The following is a 7,396-nucleotide window of genomic DNA, read 5'->3' on the forward strand; positions in this document are numbered from 1 at the left end:
GGTAATCATACAAAATTCTTAAATCTCCAAAATCCAAACAGATGATTAAAGTTCACTATAACCCCAACTCCCATATGCCTATCTATATGTGTGTATGAGTGTTTTAAAAACAGATCATAGGGCTGGGATTGTGGCTCAGTGGTCGAGCACGTATGAGGCACTGGGTTCAATCCTCAGTACCACATAAGAAATGAATAAAGGGCTGGGGATATAGCTCGGTTGGTGAAGAGCTTGCCTTATAAGCACAGGGCCCTGGGTTCGATCCCCAGCACTGCAAAAAAAAAAAAAAGAATAAAATAAAGGTATTAAAAAACTTTATTTAAAAAAAACAGATCATAAGGCTTACAAATTATAACTCTTGACTAGAAAGGCAAAACTTATTCCAAGTTTCTATGAATATTTTCCTATGCTTAATAATTTCTTTTTTGAGATATCAGATATTTTGATCAACTTTGATATTTATTTTTATGTACTGTGTAACATTGAAATCTAAGTTAAAATTTTTATGTGTGTATAACTAATTGTCTTAACAGTTTCCTGAATAACCCTGCCCATAATGCTTGGATCTACATTGTATTCTCATATGTTTTATTGGTTATCTCTGTAGTTATCTTTTTTTTTTCTTTTTTGAGTGCTGGGGATCGAACCCAGGGCCTTGTACTTACAAGGCAAGAACTCTACCAACTGAGCTATCGCCCCAGCCCCTGCAGTTATCTTTTAATTTGATATCTGGCAGCATAAGATACTCTCATTCATCTTTTTTTTTTTTTTTTCACTTTTTTTTTTTTTTTTTTTTGCTATCCAAATTGAACCCAGGGGCACTTAACCACTGAGCTACATCCCCAGCCCTCTACCGCCTTTTTAAATTTTATTAGAGACAAGGTCTCACTGAGTTGCTTAGGACCTCGTTAAATTGCTAAGGCTGGCTTTGAACTTGATCCTCCCGCCTCAGCCTCCAGAGTCACTGGGATTATAGGCATGCACCACCGTGCCTAGTTTGTCTATCCTTAAGTACTTATTCTTTTAGATAATTTAAGTATCAACTTGACAAGTATATGAAAAAAGAAGCCCTTTTAGAACTTTCTGACAAATACATTAGGTTAATAGATTAATATGAGGTAAATTTATCTTTTTATAGTTTTAATTATTCTATCCAGGAGATTCAAGTCTTTTAAGTCTTTCAGCATAGTTTTGTGGTTTTATTTATGTAGAATTTGTTTCTTGTGAAATTTATTATTCTTGGATTACATATCTATATAATATATGCATACATTATATATATTTGTAACTTCATTTTTTATTATATTTTCTTAGCTAGTTATTGCTAGTATTGTATATGACTATTGAATTCAGAATTTTTTTTATTCCTCTATTCCACTAAATTTTCCTATTAGTCCTGGTGTGTGTGTGTGTGTGTGTGTGTGTGTGTGTGTATTCTTATTAGTCCTGGTATATTTTTATAATATATATATATATATATATATTTAATTTCATACTGGGGATTGAACCCAGGAACACTTTACCACTGAGTTACATTCCCAGTTCTTTTTATTTTTTGAGTCAGAGCCTTGCAATATAACTTACAATCCTCCTGCCTCAGTCTCCCAAGTCACTGGAATTACAGGTGTACTCCACCATGCCTGGCCAAAGTCCTGATAATTTTTCAGAAACTCTTGAAGTTTCTTAGGTATGCAATTCTATCATCTGCAAATAATTCTATGTTATCTCTTCCTTCACAGTATTTAAAACTGCCACTTTGTTTTTGTCTTTTTCCTTTGACTATTGACATTTTAATCAGTTGTTTTGACATTTTGACAGTCTGAATACAAATCACTAAATAATCTTTGTGTTTCCAAAATGAAATAATATCTAATACATATCAATTAACTGTTGTGTGTGAGGTAGAGTCTAAGCATTATTTATTTATTAAGGTACTGGAAATTGAAACTAAGGGTACTGAGCTACATCCCCAGCACTTTCTTATTTTTATTTTGAGACAGGGTCTCTGTAAGTTGCTGAGAGCCTTGCTAAATTGCTGATCTTGAACTTGTGATCCTCCTACATGAGCCTTCCTTAAACATATGCCACCATGCTCAGCTAAGCATTTTACATATATTGATTTATTTAATCCTTACAGCAATCTTATGTGATAGATATTGTTATTGAATTCCTTTTAATGATGAAGAACCTGAGGCACAGAGGCATCAAGCAACTTGCTGGAGGTTGAACAAGGGGATGGTGCTGGGACTTGAACTCAGCCAATTGGGTTCCCAAGGTCATATTGTTTACTGCTATTCCAAATTGCATTTAATGAGTAAAATGAAAATGAGAGGCACAGAGGCATCAAGCAACTTGCTGGAGGTTGAACAAGGGGATGGTGCTGGGACTTGAACTCAGCCAATTGGGTTCCCAAGGTCATATTGTTTACTGCTATTCCAAATTGCATTTAATGAGTAAAATGAAAATGGCTTCCTTAATTTTTCTGATTATAAAAAACATGCTTATTATAAAAGATGCACTCGAAAAGGAAAAAAAATCTCTTTTTTTCTATTGTTTTTCATTATAGTACAACATCCCATTGTGAGAAGGAATGGTAGCTTATTTAATTAATCCCAGGTTGTGGGTTTTTGCATATAATTTCTCAAACATCCATTATATGTTCATAATACTCCCTGAACTGGAATTTCTCAGTCATAAAGTATTCACATTTTAAATTGTGACAGAATTACCAGTTAAATTTTATTTCTTATCTAACGTAAGTCTTAGAAGATAAGATTTGCTTGGCAGCATAATTATTGCTACCCAATAAGGGAAAATAACTTCCTTCTAAAGATTCCTATTGTTTTCTTAGCAGGTGAAAACTTCTGTGCTTTGCAGCTGCTGGTTGCTCTTATCATCCTTCCTGGGTTTGCTCTTTCCATTCTGAGATAGAAAACAAAACATCCAGAGGGACAGAAGGAAAAATTGGTAGCTCTATTGTTATTTATGCTTATATTGGGGGTTGGTATTTATTTATTTATTTATTTGGTTTCCTTTGTCCCCGCCCCCCCGCCACCACTTTTTGTATTTCCAGTCTTTTAACATAATTACCTAATTTTTTGAATAGTCAATATGCATCAGGGCTGGGGTTGTGGCTCAGCAGTAGAGTGCTCACCTAGCATGTGTGAAGCACTGGGTTCAATCCTCAGCACCACATAAAAATAAATAAATAAAACAGAGGTATTGTATCCATCTACAACTTATTTATATATATTATATAATATTTATATATATAATATGATATTTTTTAAAAAGATGCATCATTTAGGGGCTGGGGTTGTGGCTTAGTGGTGGAACAGTCACCTAGCATGTGTGAGGCACTGGGTTCGATTCTCAGCACCTCATTGAAAAAAAAAAAAAGGTCCATCAACAACTAAAAAATTTTTTTTAAAAAGATGCATCATTTAATACATGATATAATATATCCAAATAGGATCTGTCCTGATTGTTCTGGAACTTCTAATTGCTGTAGACCTCATGGAGGGGTCTGACCAGCTTTGTTCATCTACATGTAAGGATTCAGAAAGGGTGAGCCAAGTGTGTCTACCCAAGTTCCAGGGGCAATTTTACTCTAAAGAAAATTAAGCTTTAGACCTTTTCAGGGCCTGGCCCTTTTTAAGATCCAGGGAGGGGAACCATGTAATATGTTTGTATACTTTTGTATAAATGGAAAAAAAGAAGATATTTTTGTATTATTTTCCATTTAAAATGGTCTCAAAAAATTTATAGGTTTTATGCCCTACAAATCTGGGCCAATTCCTGACAAGGACTTCCTCTCTGGCAGAGACTAATGGATTTCACCTTTATACAACCAGCAGCCTCAACTTCAAGCCAGGGCACACTGGAATGCCAAGAATGGAGTGGGAGTGCAAGGAAAGAGGAGTGTTCACGACTCAATTAGCTCCAGATGCAGAGTAAATGGCATGCTGGGGCAAGAGCACACCTCGGGAGGAAAGCAGGTCATAGACTTGGGGTCTGGCAGAGGGTTCCTTCTTTAGCGTGGTGAGTAGCAAGTGGCACTAATAAGTTACCCATAAAAGTCTGAAAAAATTTAAATCCTTCTTAAATAAAAACACCATTGCCAAGGTGCTGTGCCCCAGTCAATCCCAGTCCCCGGAGGGGATATGTCAGGTAGTAGCCCTGGACTGTTCCTAGCTCCAGCTCCTCTGTTCAGTAGCTGTGTGACTTTGGCCACGTTATTAATCCCTCCAGACTTCACTTTGTTCATCTATAAAATGAGGGTGTTGGATTAGGCAGCCTTACTGTGAAATTAATTTGAAAATAATTCTTGTTACAGAGATAGAATTTAAATGATTTTTGTAGTGCTATAAGGGTATTGTAGGATAATATGATGCATGGATTGGGAGGGAGATTGAGTATATGGAGAAAAATTGGACTACATGGGATTAGGAAATTTTAAAATTATCTCCTCCTGTTCAGTAAGTATGCCAAAAATAAGCCTTCCTTTTAGCAAATCAGAAAACATTATGAGCATTTCCAAAATTAAAAGAATTTTTATGTCATGTTAAATGCATGACATGAATAGACTGTGATGTGTTAGGTTTTAGGAAGGAAATTAGTGTTTAAGATGTGGTCTTTGTTATTTAGGAGATTACACCTAAAACAGGGGTGGCCCAGATGAAACAATTAGCAAAACAAAGCTGATAAGATAAAACCATAATTCATGATTAATGATGAACTGATTTCATAAAGTTCATCTATTCTATGGAAAATTTTTGCAGCCATAAAACAGAATGCATTTATATGTATTAACTTGGAAAAGTGTAGATGATATATTGTTAAATGAAAATGAGCCATAATAGGAAGAGTATGGTTGTGTTTTTGTTACATACTCTTGTTAAATATAATTTCACAGAATATCAACACCAGACAGGACCACTCTGACATGATGGATTAAGACAGAAACAAGATCACTCTATAATCATGTAGGACCATGACCAAAACTAAGAAATTGTCCTAACCACAAAAATGACCCCCCAAAATTCCACATCCTGGATAATAGGAGTGACTGCTACTGGTTTCCAAATTATACCTGTGAACTTGCTTCCTTCCTCCTGCCTTCTAGATAAGAATTAAGGTACCGATCAGAATTATCCCTGCTTCCTGACAATATTCAATCCAGAGCAAAGTCCCACGTCCTTAAACCTTCCCTAGAGTAAGCTAACAAATGTTGAGGGCCCTTTTCATCACCCTCTTACTGAGTGCCTGCAACTTCCTCATTACAAAAGGTCATTAATAAACCAAACTTTGTCGGACCACAGGTGTGTTCCTGGTGGGTTTTGGCTGAAGGGTACTGACAAGAGGCAGACACTGAGGTGGTTGGGTGGAGGGGGTTTGAAGGCAGGAGACCTCACCTGCCATTTACTTCCCAGTTGTCGTGAAACAGTCATTTATATATTTGCACCTTTTGAACTCGATAGCAAATATGGATTTCTTCATTGCCAGAGTGAGAAAGGTATGCAAGCACCTCGCAGGAATGATCTGACTGTGGCAGAGCATTTCTTTGGAAAATGTATGAGGGCAAGGGCATGTTGGGGAAGTGATGATGAATAAGGAAATGTTTGAATTCCAGAATGGTTTACCAGTCTGTATTTCATCCTGTACACACTTGGTGTGAGGAAACTGTGGACTTTAGGATCTGTCCTCACTCTTCTGCTTAGGTGTATGACCTGAAACAAGTTTCTTAACCTCTCTCAACTGCAGAATCAGCATTTGAGGAATGGAGATAACATCACTTAGCTCACAGTCTTGAATAGAGCTTGAATATGTACCAGCACTCCCTGGTACATAGGAGAGTTGATACTTTCTTTTCCAGTAAGCAATAGACAACTCCAGTAGATGCCTGAGAGAGAAGTGGCCCAAGGAGTGGGCATTTTAGGAAGAATCCTAACCCAGTCAAGCATGATGGGGTCACCTGTAATCCCAGCTAATTAGGATCCTGAGGCAGAAGGATGGCATGTTCAAGGCCAGCCTGGGAAGTTTAGTGAGACCCTGACTCAAAGTAAAAATTTTAAAAGTGGGTTGGGGATGTAGCTGAGTGGCAGAGCACTTGGCTAGCAAGTTCTAGGCAAGGTCAAAATTGTGCACATAATTGTGCTTGATAACTCTTAAGCTGCTAAGAGAGAATGGAAGAAATAGGGAATTGTGTAATAGGCCTAGACTGTCTCTCTGCTTGATATCACATTGTCAAGTTTTTTTCTTGTTTTGAGAATAAGAGGAAGACAGATGCCTAGTTTATAAATATATGAAGAAAACAGCACCAAGATTCATCTACCAGTGAGAGAATCCATTCAGTCTATTAAAAACTACAAATTAGAGTAAAATGCATATGCATGTGTGTGGGTATTTCTAGACTGCTTTGCATTTTAGTTCTCTTGTCCTTTGTAAAATGAGTGGGCTATCAACTTCACAGGGTTGTGAGGCTCAAATACTGTACATCTTTTTTTGTGAAAGTGTTCTATTAACAGCAATATCAATAGTATCTGATACTGCTATTATCTTACTGGAAAAAAAGCTAAAAAAAAATATCCCCAGTTTAGTCCTGCCTCCCATCACATTGGCCTTGTTCACCCATCAATCAGTGTGTAAGGACTGGTAGGAGTGCTGGATTTCAAAACCATGTAGTTGAATGAGAACCTTATTATTTGTTTTCCATCTTTTTCAAAGAGTCTCAAAGAACTCTTTAATGTAAGGAATACAAGGTAGGTTTTGTGTGTGTGTGTGTGTGTGTGTGTGTGTGTGTGTGTGTGTTAAGTCACTAATTTAAAATGTTAACATGGTTCCAAAATGACTTGAGGAGAAATATTTGGTTGAATTTTTGGTGTGAAAGTGACATTGGCACTGTGTGAGGAACTTGTTAGGTAGACAATGGATTATCCCTGATGTATATCCTAAAACCTTCAAGAGTCTGGAGAAGTGGTTTCCTTCTTAAAATGGATCATATCCTGCTCTGAGCACAGGGATTGGACAAATTAGGAGGAATCTCCTTCCCTGCATGTAGTAATTCAGTCTAGTATGCCAACATAGATACAAATACCCCCCATAGGATCTCACTGTGGGGGAGCAAGAAGCTGAACTATAAGGTTCCCTTCCTTAATCCCATGATAAGTGGAAATACTTTTCCAGCAAAGAAATTGCAGTTCAAAATTTTCATAACTGATTCAATGTTCAGTTTCAATTTCTGTGTCAAATGCTGGTGTGGACAAGATTTTCAGTGTCATGGGAAATTTTTGGACTGATGACTAAAACATATTGTGCATGGAGGCAATTTGAAATAAACATTGAGCTTAAAAAATACTGTATAATGGTCAAATATTCACAAATGAAATTATTCAAG

This window comes from Sciurus carolinensis, chromosome 13 (assembly GCF_902686445.1).
Source record: "Sciurus carolinensis chromosome 13, mSciCar1.2, whole genome shotgun sequence".
In the NCBI taxonomy this organism is placed as follows: domain Eukaryota; kingdom Metazoa; phylum Chordata; class Mammalia; order Rodentia; family Sciuridae; genus Sciurus; species Sciurus carolinensis.